The sequence below is a fragment of the Ochlerotatus camptorhynchus genome, unplaced genomic scaffold (assembly GCF_037179485.1).
Source record: "Ochlerotatus camptorhynchus isolate MF236.1 unplaced genomic scaffold, CSIRO-AGI_Acam_v1.1 ptg000661l, whole genome shotgun sequence".
NCBI lineage: Eukaryota > Metazoa > Arthropoda > Insecta > Diptera > Culicidae > Ochlerotatus > Ochlerotatus camptorhynchus.
In genome coordinates, this window is record NW_027041140.1 from 1 (window position 1) to 22,900 (window position 22,900).

A 22,900-nucleotide genomic window follows, 5' to 3' on the forward strand; every position below is an offset into this window, starting at 1 on the left:
ATCGAGATTGTGTGTTCACTCCGCATTTGATTAGTATTCTGAGAGAGAGCTCCCAGAAACGGTTCTGGAGGGGTGTTACTCCTGCCAGAACCTCGAGACTCATGTTATGCGTTGAGTGCATACAGCCATGAGCAATACGCAGACAACGATATTGAATTCGTTCCAATTTTATTAGGTGACATTTTCTTGCCGAGAGAAAGCCAAAAGAGTCGTACTCTAGAACAGAGAGAATAGTTGTTTTATAAAGCGTTATGAGGTCTCCCGGATGAGCACCCCACCATGTGCCGCAAATTGAACGGAGAAAGTTGATCCTCTGTTGACTTTTTTGCTTCAAATACATAATATGGGTATTCCAAGTGCACTTTGAATCAAACCAGACCCCAAGGTACTTGAAAGACAATGATTGAGTAATGTTTCTGCCTAAAAGATTAAGATGCATTTGGGCTGGGTACCGCTTTCGAGTAAACACTACCAGTTCAGTTTTCTGCGGCGAGAATTCGATCCCTAGATTCCTAGCCCAAGAAGACAAGTTATGTAAGGAATTTTGCAATGGTCCTTGCAAGTCCACGGCATGTGGACCTCTTACGGAAACCACACCGTCATCTGCAAGTTGTCTTAGCGTGCATTGTTCTGCCAAACAGTTGTCGATATCTTTGACATAAAAGTTATAAAGAAGAGGGCTGAGACATGAGCCTTGGGGCAGACCCATGTAGCTAATTCTGGAAGTTGTCAGTTGTCCAAGGGAAAAGCTCATTTGCTTTTCTGACAACAAATTGTACAAGAAATTATTTAAAATTCCGGAAAGTCCACATCTGTGCAGATTGTCTGACAGAATTTCAATGGAAACTGAATCAAAAGCCCCCTTAATGTCCAAGAATACTGAAGCCAATTGCTCCTTGTGCACAAAGGCCAGTTGAATATCTGTGGAAAGCAGCGCTAGACAATCGTTTGTTCCTTTGCTCTTGCGGAACCCAAACTGTGTATTTGATAGCAAGTTATTTGTTTCGACCCACTGATCGAGTCTCCGAAGGATCATTTTCTCCAACAATTTCCTAATGCACGAAAGCATTGCAATCGGACGGTATGAGTTATTATCAGACGCTGGTTTGCAAGGTTTTCGAATGGCTATTACTTTGACCTGTCTCCATTCAGGCGGTGTAATGTTATTTTCTAGTAAGGAATTGAATAAGTCTAGCAAGCATCTTTTAGCGATATCTGGAAGATTTTTCAGAAGATTGAATTTAATCATATCGCTTCCCGGTGAGGAGTTGTTCGATGAAAGAAGAGCCATAGAGAATTCCAGCATTGTGAATGGTCTATCCAGCGAGCTGCCGATCGGAGACGCTTCTCGAAGAATGTGTTGTGCTGAAGCTGAGTCCGGACAGACCTTTTTAGCGAAATCGAATATCCATCGGTTGGAGTATTCTTCACTCTCATTAGAAGATGAGCGGTTACGCATGTTCCGGGCCACCCTCCACAAGGTGTTCATTGAGGTTTCTCGTGAGAGTCCCTCGACGAAATTGCGCCAATAACCACGTTTCTTTTCTTTGACTAATTGTTTCAGCTTTGTCTCAAGCTTTGAATATTCCTCGAAGTATGTGGAGGTTTTGTGTCTACGAAAAGCATCAGATTTTTCTACATACAATTTTGTGCATTCTTCGTCCCATACAGGTGTAGCTGGTCTCCTTTTGAAGGGCGCACTTGGAACTTTTCTTTTTTGTGCTTCCAGTGAACTTTTGTACATCAAATCGGTGAGGAATCGATATTCTTCCAATGGTGGAAGCGTATCTATTGATTCGGCACCGATTGTCACCGCCGTTGCATATTTCTGCCAATCTATGTTCCTTGTAAGATCAAATAGAACTCGAGATGGTTCTGCAGAGTGCGGGGCACACTTAATTGAAATGATGATTGGCAAACGATCGCTACCATGTGGATCATTGATAACCTTCCACAGACAATCCAATGATAGCGATCTTGAACACAAAGATAGGTCGAGTCGGCTTTCTCGAGTCGGAGGTTTTGCTATACGTGTCGCTTCACCAGTGTTCAAAATAGTCAAGTTGAAATCGTCGCATAAATCGTAAAAAATAGCCGCTCTATTGTCATCATATAGATCGCCCCACCCATTACCATGGGAGTTCATATCACCCAGAATTAATACTGGGGATGGAAGAATCGAAACTAGATTCCAGAGTTGACTACGGCTAATGGAGGTTCTTGGTGGAACATAAACTGAAGCTATGCAAAGGTCTTTGTTCTTCACATTTATTTGGCAAGCGACGATTTCGACTCCTGATAGAAATTTTGTAGAAACGACGCAGGAAGGGAAATTTTGTAGAAAGGGTAGCACATTTTGATCCCTAAAAGTACTCCTCCATAAAAATTGTCTCTATCCAGGCGTATAATGTTAAAATCGTGGAAGTTGAGTTCTTTATCGGAAGAAAACCATGTTTCACAGAGAGCAAATATATCACAATCAGAATTGTGAAGTAAACATTTGAACGAGTCTAGTTTAGGCACTAGACTACGGCAGTTCCACTGTAGCACAGTGATCATATCTTCAACCTCGTTCGACGAATTATCCATCGAAAGATATGATTGATGCAAGGAGGGGCCATGAAACATTCAATTGCTTAAGATATGATTCTAACGTTGGAAGCAAGGCAGAAACTAAGCTTCTTAGAGGGTCTTGTATGTTGAACATGTTTAATATGAATTCCACAATGTCCGAAAAAGCTAGCAAACCTCGTTCAGACTTGGATTTCTTTTGAGAAGTTTGAGGAGCAGCTTTATTATTTTTCTTATCTTTTTTGGGTAATGGTGGAAAGTTCCTGCTGCTGCCTGGGATTGGATCAGCAGGAGCCTTCGGTTTCGTTTTTTCGTCCCCATTACCCTGGAAATTTGCCAATCTTCTGGAGGAGACTTTAGTTTTTTTACGGCGCACTTTCGGGGAGGGGCATTTTCTTTTTGAGGATCCGTCAATTTTTGAAGGTGCGTGTACCACCGTAGAATCGCCTTCATCGGATGAGTCAGAGTTCGATCCTTCAGCTGACAAAATCGAAAATTGGTTTGCATCTTGGATGGCTGATGCAGCCTTCACCATTTGAGCATGTCTGCTTGGAGCGTCCAGAGATTGAACGCTGCACTTTATCGGAGTGCTGCTTGTACATCAGTCCGAAACGAGTCTGAATGCCGATAAACTTTTTTACCGTCTAGCAAAGATGCTGAATGCAGTTGCCTTACATCCAGTATCTTCACTAGCGCGGTAGCGAATGTGGAGTTTTTAAAACTTCCCGAGGCACGTTACAAGTCCTCGAAAGTCAGATTCGCGTCGGAGACCACGCCTTCTATCTCCACATCTCGAGAAGGGATGTAGATGTTATACTCAACACTAAAAAGCTCGTGTTCAGAAATTTTATTTGCCACATGCCCGCAGTTTGTTGAATCTTTCCTTGTGAACCAAGATTCCCGGATACTTTCGCAGCAAATCTCTTGTAATGTCGAGAGTTTCCAAAGGTTTATTTTTGGGCCGAAAAAAGACAACCCATGGTCCTTTCGAAGACGGTTGGTAGTATCTGGTTCGTGCAACGTAGGCATCCGAAGACGCCATAAGTGTTGCACAAAAGCGGTGCACAACCGCTTAAAAATGAAAAAAAAAACTTAAAAATAACCTTCACTAATTAATTTACTTAACTACTAGCCCGGTATGCGAGCAACCATACAAAAAAAATTATCAAAAAAAAATCATGTAAAAAATAAAAACTTTTTACTAATTGCAAAAATGTCCCACCCTATTAGGGAGAGCACACTGCCACAAGGCAACTTTGCTATACAATAGCAAGGCAATCGAAAAAACTATCCTATTATACTTATGCCGTTTGCTGCTGCTTTTTTTTTAACTCTATTTGTTCCAAATTCAAAATAAATTACATTTCATTTTAACCTAGGTGCTCCAGTTACTGCAGTAACGTACCAGTCTTAATTGTTATGATATATATCTAAGTGTTTTTACATTGTTCATGTCTTGGCAATTCAGTATTTTAAACAGGTTTTTTTTTAACCTGCATGTCAGTATAACAATTGATATCTTAAAACTAAAAACTAAAACTAAATCTTATCTAAGTATAAAGGGAATTAATCGTTGCAATTGAGGATTGCAACGATTTTTGCCTGAAATTATTCATTATTTTGTTGGACATTTGTTCTAAAGTCTCAACATTCGAAATTCTATGTACCTCGGTAGTACTGTACCAGGGAGGCAACTTCAAAATCATTTTCAGAACTTTGTTCTGAATCCTTTGAAGTGCTTTTTTCCTGGAAAGGCAACAACAAGACCATATTGGCACAGCGTAAAGCATGGCCGGTCTAAAAACTTGTTTAAATATTAGAAGTTTATTCGTCAGGCAAAGTTTGGATTTCCTGTTTATAAGAGGATACAAACATTTTATATATTTGTTACATTTGGCTTGAATGCCCTCAATGTGATCTTTAAAAGTTAATTTTTGGTCAAGTATTAATCCAAGATATTTCACTTGGTTTGACCAGGAAATTGGAACTCCGTTCATAGTGACTATGTGACTACTACTAGGTTTCAAAAACGATGCTCTAGGCTTATGTGGAAATATTATAAGTTGAGTTTTGGAAGCGTTGGGAGAAATTTTCCAATTTTGTAAATAAGAAGAGAAAATATCTAAACTTTTCTGCAGTCTGCTGCAAATAACACGAAGACTTCTTCCTTTAGCGGAAATGCCTGTGTCATCAGCGAACAAAGATTTGTGGCAACCCTGAGGCAAATCAGGGAGGTCCGAAGTGAAAATGTTATACAATGTAGGCCCAAGAATGCTACCCTGAGGAGCTCCTGCTCTAACAGGTAGTCGATTAGATTTGGAATTTTGATAATTTACCTGCAGTGTTCTGTCAGTTAAATAATTTTGAACTAATTTCATAATATAAAGTGGAAAATTAAACTTTTTCAATTTAGCAATCAAACCTTCATGCCAAACACTGTCGAATGCTTTTTGTATGTCTAGAAGAGCAACTCCAGTTGAGTGGCCTTCCGATTTGTTTGAACGAATTAAATTGGTAACTCTTAAGAGTTGATGAGTAGTTGAATGCCCATGGCGAAATCCAAACTGCTCATCTGCAAAAATTGAGTTCGTATTGATTATTATTATTATTTAGCTTTATTAAGGAGGCTTTCAGCCTTGGGCTGGTTCGCCTCCAATAGTTCGTATTGATGTGAAGCATCATTCTATTCAAAATTATCTTTTCAAAAAGTTTACTTATTGAAGAAAGCAAACTTATTGGGCGGTAGCTAGAAGCTTCAGCTGGATTTTTATCCGGCTTCAAAATTGGAACAACTTTTGCATTTTTCCATTTATCAGGAAAGTATGCCAAATGGAAACATCTGTTAAATAATTTTACCAAGAAAGGCAAGGTACTCTCTGGGAGTTTTTTGATGAGGATATAGAAAATTCCATCATCACCTGGAGCTTTCATATTTTGAAACTTTTTAGTTATAGACCTTACTTCGTCCAAATCAGTCCCCCAGGAATCATCAAAAATATTTTCCCGAGAGAAAATATTCAGAAAATCCCGAGCAACCTGATTCTCAATAGGACTAGTAAGACCCAAACTGAAATTATGGGAACTCTCGAATTGCTTAGCAAGTTTCTGAGCTTTTTCCAAATTTGTGATCAAAATTTTACCACCTTCTTTAAGCGCTGGAATAGGCTTTTGAGGTTTTTCAAAAATTTTGTGAGTTTCCAAAAGGGTTTGGAACTCGGGTCTAATTTAGAAATATTATTTTCAAAAGTTTTGTTCCTCAGGGCAGAGAATCGCTTTTTAATTTGTTTTTGCAAATCCCGCCAGATAACCTTCATGGCAGGATCGCGTGTTCTTTGATATTGTCTCCTACGGACATTTTTAAGACGGATCAAGAGCTGAAGATCGTCGTCTATTATAATTGAATCGAATTTAACCTCGCATTTTGGTACTGAGGCTGTTCTTGCTGCAACTATAGAAGTAGTCAGAGATTCAAGAGCATAATTAATTTCATCTTTGGTTTGCAAAGGAATGTTTGGATCGAAGTTATATTCCATAAATGTTCGATACTGCTCCCAATCAGCTCTATGGTAATTGAAACTAGAGCTGTTGGGATTACAAATTATTTCTTGGGATATTTCAAAAGTTACTGGAAGGTGATCAGAACCGAAGTCAGCATGGGTAACCAGTTGGCTACAAAGTTGACATGAATCAGTTAAGACCAAATCAATAGTGGAGGGATTTCTTGCAGAAGAAAAGCATGTTGGGCTGTTTGGATATTGAATAGTGTAATAACCTGCAGAACAATCATCAAACAGAATATTACCATTGAAATTGCTTTGAGCATTATTCAATGAGCGGTGTTTTGCATTAAAATCACCAATAATTAAGAATTTAGACCTATGACGGGTAAGTTTCTGGAGGTCACCCTTGAGAAAATTCTTTTTCTGGCCTACGCATTGGAATGGCAAATAGGCAGCTATAAACGTAAGTTGTCCAAATTTTGTTTCAACAGAAACTCCCAAAGTTTCAAAAACTTTGGTTTCAAATGAAGAAAGAATTTTATGCTTGATTCGTCTATGAATAATGATGGCAACGCCACCACAGGGTCCATCAAGACGATCATTTCTATAAATCAAGTAATTTGCGTCCTTCTTAACCTTATGGTCAGGTTTAAGGAACGTTTCAGTTATAACGGCAATATGCACGTTATGAACTCTCAAAAAGTTAAATAGCTCGTCTTCATTATCTTTAAGAGATCGAGCATTCCAATTTACAATATTTAATGCTTTAAAATCCATTACTGAATTTTAAAGTCATGACAATATTATTTGCAAATTTTACTCCAGTTTGAATAGCATCAAACATGGAGTTAGATTTAAGCATATCAGAAATCATGTCAATTAATGATTTCTGTAAAAATTCCATTTTAGGGGCAGTAATGCTTCCTAAGTCAAAATTGTCAAAATTTCCGTTAGAATTACTTTGGTTAGTATTTTGATTTCTACCCGCTGCAATAGCAGCATAGGTAGCTCCATTAACTCGCTGAACATTGTTAGCAGCGAGGGGAGTAGGTACAGATGAAACATTTGAAGCAGGGGTGATATTTGTACCTACGGGTACGAATGTAGAATTTGTTCCTCGCTGACCGTTGTTAACAGCAGAGGAATTTGTACCTGGTCGGAAACGTGGAGCGTTTCTTACCTGTCGGTTAGAACGAGATTGTAGGATCGCTTTGCGAGTCTTACATTCCCAAAAATTGGATTTGTGGTTTTCACCACAATTTTAACATTTAAATTTCTTAGGATCTTCCTTCACAGAGTCGTCCTTTGCGTGAGAGGAATCACCACAATTCATGCATTTAGCTGGCATGTAGCAATTTTAATTTTTAGTTCCGTGACCCCATCCCTGGCACTTACGGCACTGAGTGAGGTTTTGGAAATTTCCTCCAGTCTTCCTGAAGTGTTCCCACTTCACTCGGACATGGAGCATAAGGCTAGCTTTTTCTAAGGCCTTAAGGTTGTTTAGTTCACTAGACGTGAAGTGAACTAAATAAAAATCATTAGAAATCCCGTTGCGCGAATCGCCAGGACGGGATTTCATTTTCATTTTGATTACTTGGAGTGGCACAACTCCAAGTAATTTTGCCAGTTCATCTTTGATCTGATCCAGGGATTCACCACTTGGCAATCCTTTCATGACAACCTTGAACACACGTTCAGTTTTGGTGTCGTAAGTAAAAAATTTGTGCTTCTTCTCAGTAAGATACTTGAGAAGACATTTAAATCCGTCCAAGGTTTCAGCCAATACACGGCATTCACCCCGACGTCCAATTTGTAGAGAAAACTTAACTTTCACGAAGTTCAAAAGTTCCATGCGAAGAGCATGGAAATCGGAAGTGGTTATCATAATAGGGGGAATCTTTTCCTTCTTGACATTAAGCCGGGAAAGTTTACTAGAATTTTTCTTGCATGATGGATCATTCTCATCATCCGTGAGCAAATCAAATTGATTACTCAAATTAATTTCTTCAGAAGGGGGGTCAAGTGTTTGCCCCTTTCTTTTGCGTTTAGGCGCCATGGCGGCAGTAAATTTTTATCCAAATCGACTTCCAAGCAGATTACTATAAGAATCTGAAGGATCGAAGAGGAATTTTCCAAATCGATATCCAAGAAGGATTACCTCGGGTAGGGTCCAAGCAAGGATCGAAGAGGAATAAAGTTGAACAAGGTAGAAATTTTACAGGTTGAGCACTGAAAAGTGCTGTTTAAATTTGTTGTAGCTTAAGGTAGTAGTAACACTTCCTTCAGCAAAAAGCAAATAGATCCGCACGGCAAGAGAGCACGATGCGGACTGTTTTGCTGCTGCTTGCTTGCAGCTGCAGGTGGCGATACAATGGAGACGTCGATAACTGCGATACAATGGAGACGTCGTGACGATGGTGCTCTTTCACCGGGATGGGTAGAGATGGACACTCGAAATAAACGGGCTCGCCGAATTTCGGTGTTTCCGAGACACGTGCGCTTATCACCTGGACACTGCACTGTGATACGAAAAAAACCGCGCGTGTGGAAAAAAATCACAACTAATACTTAATGTCGTGTGAGAGACCGGGACCGTGTTAACCGACTCAGCGCTCGATACAGAATTAGTTGTTTATTTTGTCAAGGCAAACAACTTTGCCGAAGACATCAAATCTCCAAAACATTATAGAAAGAAGTTAGATTGTGGCGCCATCTTTGCGGAAGAGTTTTGAACTATTTATTTATGTCAATAGATGGTCCTTATTATGATGAGAAACTTTACCGAAGACACCAAGTCGCGGAAATGCTTCGTTTCAGAGTTATTAATTTTGCTCCGCTATATTGCATTTCTGGCCCAGTGTACATTGTCTGCAAACCAACCAACTCAAATTTTTAAAACTTCTTGTATTTTTTCTGAAAAGTATTTTTAATAACCTTTCATTTGATATTTTGATCATTCAAAAGTTATAATTAAAAAAAAAACATTTTTAGAAAAAAAATCGATTTTTTTTAAATGGTCACTCTAATGAAAAAAAAAAATATGATAAGGAACAAAACTACCAATTGTTACGAAATTCGGAGAACCACTAGGCGCTATCACACTGAACATAAGCAAAGAGAGAAATCATTAACACCTTGAAATGTATTAACTTTGGTATCTTGTTTACCTAGTTCCTTATTCGCTACTACGTAATAATAAACACGTTTTGTAAATCAATCGAGTTTCCGTATTTTTCTACGCGATCGAAAGTTCCCTGCGGTCGTTTCTCTGCTTTTAAAGTTTCTCAATGGCTGTAGGTATATTTACATGAGCCATTGATTTGCTGTAAAACTTATTCTTGCGATTCTTATTGAGTTCCAACGTTTTTAACCTGAAAAAAAGTTGATTGATTTCTATATTAATAATAATATTAGTACTTGGCCTCCATAGATGAAAGGGTCACACAAGATAGGTGACGGCTTGTCCACGTGATGGTGCCTCCACTCAAACTGAATACCATTCCAGAAGTAGAAGTAGTAGGTTGATTTGATTAATTGATCCGGCCAATTGAAGTTGATAGTCTTTCGGACACTCGATGCGTTGGACTTTCATCCTAGAATGGCTGCGATACCCAGTTTAGTTAATTCGTGGCTTAATGGCTTTTCAGACTCCATTCAATTCCATGTAAATAGGCCGTCTTGATATCTAGATGCTGAACGAAAATATGCGCTTTGCGGCCACTGTCAGGAACGTCCGGAAAATGGCTTAGCTGGTCACGGGAGCGAACACTTCACCAACGTCGACTCCAAACCGTAGCCCTGAGCTACCAATCTACCCTTGAACTTGTCTTAGTTTCTATTCGTCTTGTTAAGAGATGAACTAGCCTACGGGTAAAATTCTCTATAATAAAGCATTAAAAAAAATCTTCGTCTTGTAGACCCATTTGGATCCGATGACCTTGCGTCGGGAAACGGGACTAACTTCCACGTTTTCTTACGCTGATGAGCGTCCAGCACTTCGTGCCACACAGGTTTACTTAAAGCTTCCTTGACGTCAACAGGCTCTTGACATTTTTCCTATTCTCTATCTCCACCGTTTGCTTGAAATGTAGATATACACGACCGCCCGTGTGCTGGCTGTTTTGTTTCGCTCTGGACGATGGTTTTGCAAAAATGTACATTTGCCACCGCTGATCCCTTCTGTTCCATTGTGTAACTAATGAACGTCAAAGTTTACGTTCATTGGTTACACAATCGAACAGAAGGGATTAGCTTTGCTATCTAATTCTTGGGCTTGGTATCCGGTACATGTACGTTATTTTATAAATTGCTGTTATGGCTCGAGTGACACTTGCCTTTGATAACAAACACGTCTACTGAGGATTCATATTTCTTTAAAAAAAAACTCATCTATCAATGAAACAGTCATCGGTCGTCATTGAAAAGCAATGCAACTATGTTCTGTCAATCCAATTGAAACTTTTATTGGCTCTGTTGTCTTGTGAATTTTAGCTATAACGGCCTGTTTTCTGATTTATATCTCTCAATCTATGGAATCTACAAGAAAACTATGTTTGAACGAAATTTCTAAAACAGTATAAGGAACATTATGGCGTAGACTACACATTTTTATTTCATATGGGTGGAAAGTTCGTAGAACAAATACTTTAAAATTCTTCACTTTTTAAGATATCTTCGTGGATGAAACTAAGACAAACTTCAATAAAATCACTTTGAATAATCAACCTTTGGTCACAAAGTTGGTAGATAACACATTAAGCTTTGCTATGAATGTTGTTATAGCAGTTTTCGTTGTTTCAGTCTCGAGATACAAATATTATAAGCCGTAAATTACCTTAAAATCAAAAAATTAACTTAAAGCACCTCTAATCATCACCAATTTCGCTGAAAATTTGCACAGAAGTTCAAATTAAAATGATGAACAGTAATCACGGTTGACCCGATGCATCTCTAACATTTCTGTTAAAATGAACAGGTCTAGTGTACGTACGTTTCGCTTCCGAACACCCGAAGATGACTCAGGTTTGACCCCACCACACCATCACACGGCGTTGTCAATGACTTATTTTTCCATTCAGCAGCGCCGTTCTGTTGAGGAGAATAATGGAAGTAAACTGCAGTTGAATTCCTTTCAATTTGTAAAACTCTCGCAGCTCTTTGTTGACAAACTCTCCCCCTCCATCAGAGCGTACTCGACGGGACCCGAAAATGTTGCCAACCCAATAAACGTAATCTTTGAGATTGCCGGCTGCCTCTGATTTGTTTTTCGCAAGATACGTAACCGTTAACCGATTATAGTCATTAGTGATTATCATCAAATATCGATTACCACTTGAATGACATTCTCCATAGGTTCACATAAGTCAACGTGGACGTATACAACACTCGAGTCGACTTTTTGTCGACCACCGGGAAGGGGAAGCCTAGCTGACTTACCTTCCATACAGTATTCGCAAACCAATCGCAGCCCGCAACCGCTCAATTTGATTCCAGATGTTCATTCAGGATCCGCTCAGAAGCAGCCCAATCGTGGAGACCGAGCCGTCGGTGCCACTGGTTGTTAGCAGTTGACTTTTTGTTGCCATTGACGCTTCTACCTCTAATAGGTAGTACAAGCCGCCGTGACGGTTTCACGTAGCCATAACGACACCTTCTGCGTTCACTATTTCACAAACAATGTTGTCAAAAATCGTTCGAAATTTCTTCTGTGTCAATTTCCTAACCGAAATCAGGTTAGTAGACAGCCCAGGACTGTCAGCACGAATTTCACTAATAACTAGATTGTAATATAAAAATGTTTTAACTGTCTTGTCAGTTAAATACTGGCAAAATGATGACCGAATTGACTGAGGTTTCCAGTTAGTATTACTAAACATAGCTAAAGTGAATGTCGACGCGATGTACTTTGTTTTATAGCCAGTTGGCAAACCGACCTGAAATTATTTCCACTGCGTATTTCATAGAATGTCTTTCTAAATGGTTCAATTTGTCGACGAATAGAAAATTTTGCATGGCACTGGGTAAAAGTAAGTATCGTAATCCACTATCAGTATCAGCTTTCTACGCTCGGTAAGGGTGCCCTACGTGGGCTTTAAAATACAGCGTTTACAATAGTTTTTGACGCTAACTGGATGTTTGACAGTTCCCTCCTCCTTTTCTGTGCTAATCAGTCAGTGTCAAATAAACAGCGCCCCAATTGCCGAGTTCAACTCGTAATTAGCAGTGACATTTCGAAAGTTATTTTCAATGTTCGAAAATCCCGATTCATAAACTTCTGAACCTCTAGACCGATTTTTACGATTCACCCTTCAAATGAAAGATGTTTTAATGTAGTTTTAAGAAAAAATATGAAACACTCCGAGATATTTGATATTGTATAAAAAAATACGTTACAAATGCTTTTTCTTGATTTTCACTGCGAGGGTCTTCAACAACTTCGTATTTTAATTGAAGGATAATTTAATTTTACATAACATATAAAAAAAATAAGCGATGTCGGAGAAGTAGTTTTGGAAATACATTTTTTTTAAATACAAAAATCATTGTTCCGCAATATATACACCACACGTGCATAGAAACGATGAAGACGCAAGGTACTTCACAATGCGTCTCCATCGAGTCACAGCAGCTGTGACTAAAGAAATCTATGAGTAACTTACAAGCTGGGTGCAACATTCAGTTCAACCTGCTAGCTGTCCATAAACCACGTAGACCAAGTTTTAAACATTGCAGATCCTACCTTTCCCCTCGTATACTACAATTTTGCAGCGTTTCTTTTCAATACTCCTCCCATAGGGCCCTTTCCATGACAAGTTGCGAAAAAAATTCCACGCGGCAGCAACACCAAAATCTTTTTGCATGTTGCATCAGTACCTACGAGTCCAAGCTGTAATTCATAGGTATATCACTCGTTCGTAGGCAATGACTTTTACATAAGCTCCAGCCCAATAGGCTTCGTGGTGTTAGTGACATTTGGAAATGTTTGGTGTTGTTTGTATTTATTCGCAATGTTCATCTATTTACCTGAAACAGCTGTTTGTAGTGGCGTCATTGCTTACGAACGAGTGATATACCTATGAGCAACAGCTTAGACTCGTAGGTACGATATAATGCTTCATGTAAAACAAGGAATGCTATGAAAGAAATGATCAGTTAGAAAACAAAGTTTCCTACTAGAACAGTTGAATCGAAGAATATCTAAAAATGAAACGTAAGTGTTCAATGTGTGGTGTTTGGATGTTGAGTTCATGTGCCAGAAAAATCACATATAAATTGTACGATTATGCAGTGGAAAAAAAGATTAAAATAGATGAGAGTAGCTCCTTCATTTGTCAACGTTGCTACCACAAACTATATGAACCCAATGATGCCGTGACAGAAGAAGCCGTTGCAGGACCATCCAGGGCCATCCAGTTCTGAATCGATCGTTACCACCTACAACGCACCTTTGTCGGACGAAAATGAATTCCTTATACAACTTAAGGATAAATATAAAGAAACAAGAGACAGCAATGAGCGATACAGGATTTAACCACACTTCCCAAAAGTTGGTCTACATATAGAATTATGAAGGAGTTCAATGTTTCCCAACATATGGCCAACCAAGCAAAAGCACTGCAGCAAGAGAAAGGAATAATGTTGGTGCCTGTAAAGAGGTTAAGCAGATCTTCAATTATTATTTAAGAATTATTCTTTCGTTGTGCAGGATGCAGTTCAAGGCTTTCATTGAGCGAACGCCAAATGTACTATTCACCCTTGTGCTATTTATTTTAAAGACAAAGAATCAAACGATTTGAAATTTACTAGTTTTATTGCATTGCTGCCGAGTGGAATTTTTTCGCAACTTGCCAAGGCACTTGGATGCTTTGGGAGGAGTATTGAAACGAAATGCTGCGAAAGCGAGTTTGCAAGGCCACCATATAACAACGGCCCAAGAAGTATATTCATGGGCTATTTCTAAGCCAGATTCAAAAATACACTATCAGTTTTTTTCGGAATCCGATTACAATAAAATGGAAAGAAAATTGAAAAACCGTTATATACGTGTGAACCAAATTTCGGGGACACAGTCATTCCATAGTTTTAAGCATCAACACGAAAAGTATATTATTGTCAAACGGTATTCATTTTCAACGGAAGAAAAATGTGTGAAATTGTAATTAAAGAAAATAAATGCTTCTTGTTTTACTTATTTTTCTTCGACCTCGTCATTATTTGTAGAATTTAAGTACTTCTCCCAGAATTTTGATACCAAGCCACGAAGACTTCAATGGGGGATACCAGCCAAAGTATACGCTCGGTAAAAATATTTTAAAATTTTAGTAAAGTATACGAGGGGGAGGTAGGATCTGCAATGTTTAAAAATTGGTCTACGTGGTTCATGGACAGCTCCCAGGCTGAACTGAATGGGAGATAATAAGATGGGAGAGGAAATTCTGTCCATCCCAATTTACGTAGTGCACATAATAAAAATTGCCTTTGGATTGACTCTATTCGTTCTCCATGCCTTTTCATATAAGGTGACCAAACAACACTGCAATATTCTAATATTGGCCTCACATAGGCAACATATAGTGTTTAAATTGTGTAAGGATCTTTAAAGTGTAAACCAAAACGCTATACAAAATTAAGCATATTGCCTGCTCTATGAATAATTGTGTTATAATGATCCACAAATGTTAGTTTAGAATCTAGAATAACTCCTAAATCTCTTATTTTATCACAACTTTGAACAATTTGATTACCTAATGTAATACGAATATCTGGCTTTATTAGTTTTCTACTGTAAGTTATAAGATTACATTTTTTTTTTAAATTTAGTTCCAACAAACTTTTACAACACCACGTTTTAAAAACATGAACTTCATTCTGAAACATATTCATATCATCATCATTTCTTATCTCTAAAAATAGTTTCATGTCATCAGCATAAATAAGCACTCTGAGATTTTTCAAAATAAGGGAGATATCGTTAACGTACAAAATGAAAAGAAGAGGTCATAAGTGCGAGCCCTGTGGAACTCCTGACGTGACTTGAATTGGGTTAGATGTTTTCTCGCTGAATCTTACAATTTGCCGACGGCCCGTTAAATATGACTAAATCCAGGTGAGGAGTTTTATCTCAATTCCCATTTTTTCTAATTTAAAAATCAACATTGGAATGTCATGTCTATCGAACGCTTTACTGAAGTCAGTGTAAAGAGCTTCTTTTTGGTTTCCCTTGTCCATTGCAGTTAATGAGTAATCAAAAAATTCCAGGAGGTTTGTTCTGGTAGAACGACCTTTAAAAAAAGCCGTGTTGTGCATGTGTCATTCTATGTTTTATTTGGCTGAAGATATTTTTGTTTATGATTGATTCGAATAGTTTAGGAATGGACGAGATGATGGCGATCCCACGATAATTTCGGATATCAGATTTTTTACCAGATTTATAGGGGAATTTACGTATTCTCGTCAATCTAAGCAGCGTCCGAACTTCTATTAGCGATTTCTCAGCGTCACACACATACATGACAGGTTTGTTTGTTGACATTTATCTGCTGCTTGCTGTTCTACCAATTCCAATCGACAGAATTGATCAAAACGGGTTGAACATGTTTTTACAGCGCTCCAAACTTCTCAGGTGAGAGTGACTATTGTCGGCAGTCTCTTTTTCTTCGGCACCCTTTCCATTTGAACTGCGTGTTAACCAGCTGTTCTATTATCGGCAACTCGAAATCAGCCGTATTTTGTAGTATGTATATTTCATTTAAAGAAAAATATGGTATAACAGGAATTCACAGTCGTAAAAATGTAATCTGATTGAAGCTGAAAAGGTAAGGAATCGGCTTAATACATTCAGCGAAGAGTTTTGATGGGAAAATACAGTGAAATAAACGTTTCAATTTCGGTTGCCGAAAACAGTCAATGGGTGCCGAAGCCATAATTTACCCTATATGGGTATTAAAACAGATTTTTTTCCATTCCTGTGGGAATGTACCAGAATCAAGTGGCATATTAAACAGCCAGTATAAAGGGGTTGTGAGCTCAATTGCTAAATTTTTCATGAAGGCTGGTGGGATTTCATCTGGTCCTGAGCCTTAAGTGGCGTCCAAATCTTTTAGACCAGTCAAAATATCTTGAACATAAATATTTCTAACACCAACATTACTCGAAAAGTCAGGAAAGTATGAAAAATATTCATAATCACGATCATTATCCGAGAAATTGGAGTACGTCTCTTGAAAAAATGTTGCAAAAAAATTACATATATCTTCTGAATTATTTACTACTTTTTCGTCTAAAGTTTCTTGGACATGATTTAATTTCATTTTCAGTTTTTATGTTGTACTCATTAAGTGCAGCAGAAACAGCAAAGCAAAGCTGGTCACAAATATTCAAAAACTTTTCCAAATTACCCTGATTATTCTGTTTTCTATATATTTTGTGAGCCTTTTGTTTTCGATTCTTCAAATTAATGATTTGCTTATTGAACCAAACAAGATTTTTGGAGCGATAACTACGTCGTCTTCTTCTAAAAGGAATTTCCTCTTGTGTAATTTCAATTCAAATTTTATAAAAAACGTCTACTGCACAATAGACATTCTCTTGATTTCTCAAAACAGATGGCCAATTAATTGTACTCAATTTATACTTAATATTGTCATAATTAGCATTATCGTAATCAAAGACATCTTCGTAGTCACAGGTAGGATGATTTTCATGCAAAAATATAGAATACTCGATTGCTGTGTGAAACGCTTCATTTTTGTGTAGCTATATGTCCATTGTCGATAAATGCTTTGATCGAATTTCCTTTAAAGATCGTAATGTCCATTAAGTGTGTGTTTTTATTTTTTCTTTTTTAGTCCTTCATTCCAGGATTGACCAAACAACGTAAGATAACCGCACCTAAACCCTCAGGTAGCATAGTTACTCCAGTCGCTCCTGCAACCAAAATTATACCAATTGGTTCTACATCAATAATCTCAGCCTCATTACCAGGACTTACCATAACACCGGTGAACGCATTGAGCTTGTCAAGGCCGGAAAACAAATCAGAAAACCCAGATAAAGCGTCAACATTAAGCAGTGCGTCCGGTTTATTACCAAACTCCTCAAATTCAGAAGCAGAAATGGATTTTTCCAGAATGTATTTTAATGCTTTTTCAAATAGGAACATTGATGATGTGCCGTTTAATTATAACAGATTAATAGCTGAAAATATTATTTTAAGTAGGCCTTCAGCAAGTACTTTTTTAACTAGAGTTGGATCATTAAAGTCACCAACCAAAGAAGGTAAGCGATAACTACATAAACATGTTTTTTTAGTTGATGGATTATATTTGACATGCAAGTTTAACATCCTTTTTTTCAATAGGTGTGTATCACGGCCTCAAGTTTTTTCAACTCCCTTTTGTCAGTTTTTGACGTATTTTTTTTAATAACGTGGCTTTCTTGCAAACAAATTCCAAGGGCCGATTTCTTCAACTGCGCTAGTTAGTTGGGCTCGTTAGTTGGGTCCCGCTAGTTGGGTGCTCGCTATTTGAGTCATGGTCAACTAAACACCAACTGGATGTCAAAATTTCATGTCAAATTGAATTTGACAATCAAACATAAACTTCATAAAGGGATGAGCAAACGCATTTTAGATTGTGTATGTATAATAGGTATGTACTCCATATATTTGAATTTTAACTGTGATTCTGCAAGAAAACAGAAAACAATTAGCACACATAATTAAGTTAAGCTATTTCCATACCGGTTCATTACATTTTCTTCAATTGAGAAAACTGGGGTCTGAGCATTTCTAGCTCAAATCGTTAAAAAAAATGTCAATTTTGTCTCGACCCCTTCTGATTTGAATGAAACATTGCTCACGTGTTCGCTGCTACTAATGGTTGCATTTTTCATTTAAATATCATTTTTTCCTCCAGAGTAACTTTTGAAAAGGGCGTATAAAAAAATGGATTATTTTTTATTCAAAAAATCATAACTTGAAAACTATTGATCTGATCAAAACGGCATATGAGAAGAAGTTTTAGGTAGTTAAATTATTTTTGCGGAAAAAATACACTGAAAGAAAAAACTTCGTAAATTAGTATTTAAAAACGTAAAACGATGATTATCTCAAAACACCCCCCCTTCGATCTTTATAAATTTTTTTTTCAAGAAAATTGATGGAATACCCTTGAATTTCGTGAAAAGTGTATGCTGGTAACTTCCTTAAAAAGAAATCTATAATTTTTTAAATTTTTGTTGATTTTTACAAGTTGATGAAAATGCATATTTTTTTGAAAAATAACAATTTATTTGGATTCTACGCATAATTTTCGATAACTTTGCATATAGAAATTTTTTTCCTTAGTCCAGCCGTTCTCAAGTTAATGCAAATTAAAAAAAATATAATTATAACAATTTTCAACATTATTGGCCATTTTCAAATGTTTGTCGAGATGTCCAGCAACGTTTTGCTGCTGCTTGCTTGCAGCTGCAGGTGGCGATACAATGGAGACGTCGATAACTGCGATACAATGGAGACGTCGTGACGATGGTGCTCTTTCACCGGGATGGGTAGAGATGGACACTCGAAATAAACGGGCTCGCCGAATTTCGGTGTTTCCGAGACACGTGCGCTTATCACCTGGACACTGCACTGTGATACGAAAAAAACCGCGCGTGTGGAAAAAAATCACAACTAATACTTAATGTCGTGTGAGAGACCGGGACCGTGTTAACCGACTCAGCGCTCGATACAGAATTAGTTGTTTATTTTGTCAAGGCAAACAACTTTGCCGAAGACATCAAATCTCCAAAACATTATAGAAAGAAGTTAGATTGTGGCGCCATCTTTGCGGAAGAGTTTTGAACTATTTATTTATGTCAATAGATGGTCCTTATTATGATGAGAAACTTTACCGAAGACACCAAGTCGCGGAAATGCTTCGTTTCAGAGTTATTAATTTTGCTCCGCTATATTGCATTTCTGGCCCAGTGTACATTGTCTGCAAACCAACCAACTCAAATTTTTAAAACTTCTTGTATTTTTTCTGAAAAGTATTTTTAATAACCTTTCATTTGATATTTTGATCATTCAAAAGTTATAATTAAAAAAAAAACATTTTTAGAAAAAAAATCGATTTTTTTTAAATGGTCACTCTAATGAAAAAAAAAAATATGATAAGGAACAAAACTACCAATTGTTACGAAATTCGGAGAACCACTAGGCGCTATCACACTGAACATAAGCAAAGAGAGAAATCATTAACACCTTGAAATGTATTAACTTTGGTATCTTGTTTACCTAGTTCCTTATTCGCTACTACGTAATAATAAACACGTTTTGTAAATCAATCGAGTTTCCGTATTTTTCTACGCGATCGAAAGTTCCCTGCGGTCGTTTCTCTGCTTTTAAAGTTTCTCAATGGCTGTAGGTATATTTACATGAGCCATTGATTTGCTGTAAAACTTATTCTTGCGATTCTTATTGAGTTCCAACGTTTTTAACCTGAAAAAAAGTTGATTGATTTCTATATTAATAATAATATTAGTACTTGGCCTCCATAGATGAAAGGGTCACACAAGATAGGTGACGGCTTGTCCACGTGATGGTGCCTCCACTCAAACTGAATACCATTCCAGAAGTAGAAGTAGTAGGTTGATTTGATTAATTGATCCGGCCAATTGAAGTTGATAGTCTTTCGGACACTCGATGCGTTGGACTTTCATCCTAGAATGGCTGCGATACCCAGTTTAGTTAATTCGTGGCTTAATGGCTTTTCAGACTCCATTCAATTCCATGTAAATAGGCCGTCTTGATATCTAGATGCTGAACGAAAATATGCGCTTTGCGGCCACTGTCAGGAACGTCCGGAAAATGGCTTAGCTGGTCACGGGAGCGAACACTTCACCAACGTCGACTCCAAACCGTAGCCCTGAGCTACCAATCTACCCTTGAACTTGTCTTAGTTTCTATTCGTCTTGTTAAGAGATGAACTAGCCTACGGGTAAAATTCTCTATAATAAAGCATTAAAAAAAATCTTCGTCTTGTAGACCCATTTGGATCCGATGACCTTGCGTCGGGAAACGGGACTAACTTCCACGTTTTCTTACGCTGATGAGCGTCCAGCACTTCGTGCCACACAGGTTTACTTAAAGCTTCCTTGACGTCAACAGGCTCTTGACATTTTTCCTATTCTCTATCTCCACCGTTTGCTTGAAATGTAGATATACACGACCGCCCGTGTGCTGGCTGTTTTGTTTCGCTCTGGACGATGGTTTTGCAAAAATGTACATTTGCCACCGCTGATCCCTTCTGTTCCATTGTGTAACTAATGAACGTCAAAGTTTACGTTCATTGGTTACACAATCGAACAGAAGGGATTAGCTTTGCTATCTAATTCTTGGGCTTGGTATCCGGTACATGTACGTTATTTTATAAATTGCTGTTATGGCTCGAGTGACACTTGCCTTTGATAACAAACACGTCTACTGAGGATTCATATTTCTTTAAAAAAAAACTCATCTATCAATGAAACAGTCATCGGTCGTCATTGAAAAGCAATGCAACTATGTTCTGTCAATCCAATTGAAACTTTTATTGGCTCTGTTGTCTTGTGAATTTTAGCTATAACGGCCTGTTTTCTGATTTATATCTCTCAATCTATGGAATCTACAAGAAAACTATGTTTGAACGAAATTTCTAAAACAGTATAAGGAACATTATGGCGTAGACTACACATTTTTATTTCATATGGGTGGAAAGTTCGTAGAACAAATACTTTAAAATTCTTCACTTTTTAAGATATCTTCGTGGATGAAACTAAGACAAACTTCAATAAAATCACTTTGAATAATCAACCTTTGGTCACAAAGTTGGTAGATAACACATTAAGCTTTGCTATGAATGTTGTTATAGCAGTTTTCGTTGTTTCAGTCTCGAGATACAAATATTATAAGCCGTAAATTACCTTAAAATCAAAAAATTAACTTAAAGCACCTCTAATCATCACCAATTTCGCTGAAAATTTGCACAGAAGTTCAAATTAAAATGATGAACAGTAATCACGGTTGACCCGATGCATCTCTAACATTTCTGTTAAAATGAACAGGTCTAGTGTACGTACGTTTCGCTTCCGAACACCCGAAGATGACTCAGGTTTGACCCCACCACACCATCACACGGCGTTGTCAATGACTTATTTTTCCATTCAGCAGCGCCGTTCTGTTGAGGAGAATAATGGAAGTAAACTGCAGTTGAATTCCTTTCAATTTGTAAAACTCTCGCAGCTCTTTGTTGACAAACTCTCCCCCTCCATCAGAGCGTACTCGACGGGACCCGAAAATGTTGCCAACCCAATAAACGTAATCTTTGAGATTGCCGGCTGCCTCTGATTTGTTTTTCGCAAGATACGTAACCGTTAACCGATTATAGTCATTAGTGATTATCATCAAATATCGATTACCACTTGAATGACATTCTCCATAGGTTCACATAAGTCAACGTGGACGTATACAACACTCGAGTCGACTTTTTGTCGACCACCGGGAAGGGGAAGCCTAGCTGACTTACCTTCCATACAGTATTCGCAAACCAATCGCAGCCCGCAACCGCTCAATTTGATTCCAGATGTTCATTCAGGATCCGCTCAGAAGCAGCCCAATCGTGGAGACCGAGCCGTCGGTGCCACTGGTTGTTAGCAGTTGACTTTTTGTTGCCATTGACGCTTCTACCTCTAATAGGTAGTACAAGCCGCCGTGACGGTTTCACGTAGCCATAACGACACCTTCTGCGTTCACTATTTCACAAACAATGTTGTCAAAAATCGTTCGAAATTTCTTCTGTGTCAATTTCCTAACCGAAATCAGGTTAGTAGACAGCCCAGGACTGTCAGCACGAATTTCACTAATAACTAGATTGTAATATAAAAATGTTTTAACTGTCTTGTCAGTTAAATACTGGCAAAATGATGACCGAATTGACTGAGGTTTCCAGTTAGTATTACTAAACATAGCTAAAGTGAATGTCGACGCGATGTACTTTGTTTTATAGCCAGTTGGCAAACCGACCTGAAATTATTTCCACTGCGTATTTCATAGAATGTCTTTCTAAATGGTTCAATTTGTCGACGAATAGAAAATTTTGCATGGCACTGGGTAAAAGTAAGTATCGTAATCCACTATCAGTATCAGCTTTCTACGCTCGGTAAGGGTGCCCTACGTGGGCTTTAAAATACAGCGTTTACAATAGTTTTTGACGCTAACTGGATGTTTGACAGTTCCCTCCTCCTTTTCTGTGCTAATCAGTCAGTGTCAAATAAACAGCGCCCCAATTGCCGAGTTCAACTCGTAATTAGCAGTGACATTTCGAAAGTTATTTTCAATGTTCGAAAATCCCGATTCATAAACTTCTGAACCTCTAGACCGAATTTTACGATTCACCCTTCAAATGAAAGATGTTTTAATGTAGTTTTAAGAAAAAATATGAAACACTCCGAGATATTTGATATTGTATAAAAAAATACGTTACAAATGCTTTTTCTTGATTTTCACTGCGAGGGTCTTCAACAACTTCGTATTTTAATTGAAGGATAATTTAATTTTACATAACATATAAAAAAAATAAGCGATGTCGGAGAAGTAGTTTTGGAAATACATTTTTTTTAAATACAAAAATCATTGTTCCGCAATATATACACCACACGTGCATAGAAACGATGAAGACGCAAGGTACTTCACAATGCGTCTCCATCGAGTCACAGCAGCTGTGACTAAAGAAATCTATGAGTAACTTACAAGCTGGGTGCAACATTCAGTTCAACCTGCTAGCTGTCCATAAACCACGTAGACC